Source organism: Mus pahari, chromosome 21 (assembly GCF_900095145.1).
Source record: "Mus pahari chromosome 21, PAHARI_EIJ_v1.1, whole genome shotgun sequence".
Lineage (NCBI taxonomy): Eukaryota > Metazoa > Chordata > Mammalia > Rodentia > Muridae > Mus > Mus pahari.
In genome coordinates, this window is record NC_034610.1 from 35674601 (window position 1) to 35675486 (window position 886).

The window sequence follows — 886 nt, forward strand, 5'->3', positions numbered from 1 at the left end:
AATAATAATAATAATAATAATAAAAAAGAAAACCCCAAAGCATTCACTAACAGAAATATTCCTACAGACTTAAAGAAGAGAGGGATTCGGTACCCCTAAGAAAATGAGAGGGTAATGTACAACACCCACTGAAAGAGGAAACTAAAGTTTCAGCAGTGTACTGAAAGATAAGTTAAACAAATCTCCCAATAAGTGGAATAAAGAGGGAAAACCCTATAAATAACAACACACAAACACACAAACAAAAAAACCTGACACTAAGAGAAAGAAGAGATGACTGGTGGTCGGGGCCTGAACTCCTCTGAAGGGAAAGGGCACTGCTCCAAGCTACCAGACATCTTATATTCCTTTGGTAAAACGAACCATTTATTTTCCCCGGCAATGGGCAGAGAGACATTTTGTTGTTGTTGTTCTTCTTATATCAGTCAGGGGCAGAGCCGATGGCGGTCCTTTGTTCATCTTAGCTTGATGCCTGGCTTGGTGACCAAAGCTGTCTTATGCCTAGGACTCATAAAAATCAAGTCGGATGAATCAAATCAAGTAAAACAAAATAAAATCCGCGTAGTGCAGTGTGGGAGGGGGAAGAGAGACAGAGCCTGCTTATTACCATGTCCTGTGATGTGGGAGGGGGGAAGATACCCAAAGACCTGCCCTCCTCCCCCACTGCATTGGAGGCCCATGGATACACAGATCCCTCCCCTGCCACTATGTAGCAGAGTGTGGGAGGAGAAAGACACCATGCCACCCATAGACCTGCCCTCCAGTGCAAGGTACAGGTATTCCATAGATACCCGGTTGCCACCATGCCATGCAGCACAGATGGAAGATGTCACCTAGGTCCCCCACAAGTCACGTGGCCAGCTTGCAGAGGGAGCCACTACAATGT

The 886-nt window shown here is 45.4% G+C and overlaps 1 non-coding gene across 1 annotated transcript; it reads left to right on the plus strand.

The window, feature by feature from the left end:
• The first annotated feature begins 371 nt into the window (after positions 1-371).
• Positions 372-514, plus strand: LOC115062870. Its single transcript, XR_003842783.1, has one exon. It is a non-coding gene; the product is annotated as a small nucleolar RNA SNORA48 (small nucleolar RNA).
• The last annotated feature ends 372 nt before the right edge of the window (positions 515-886 follow it).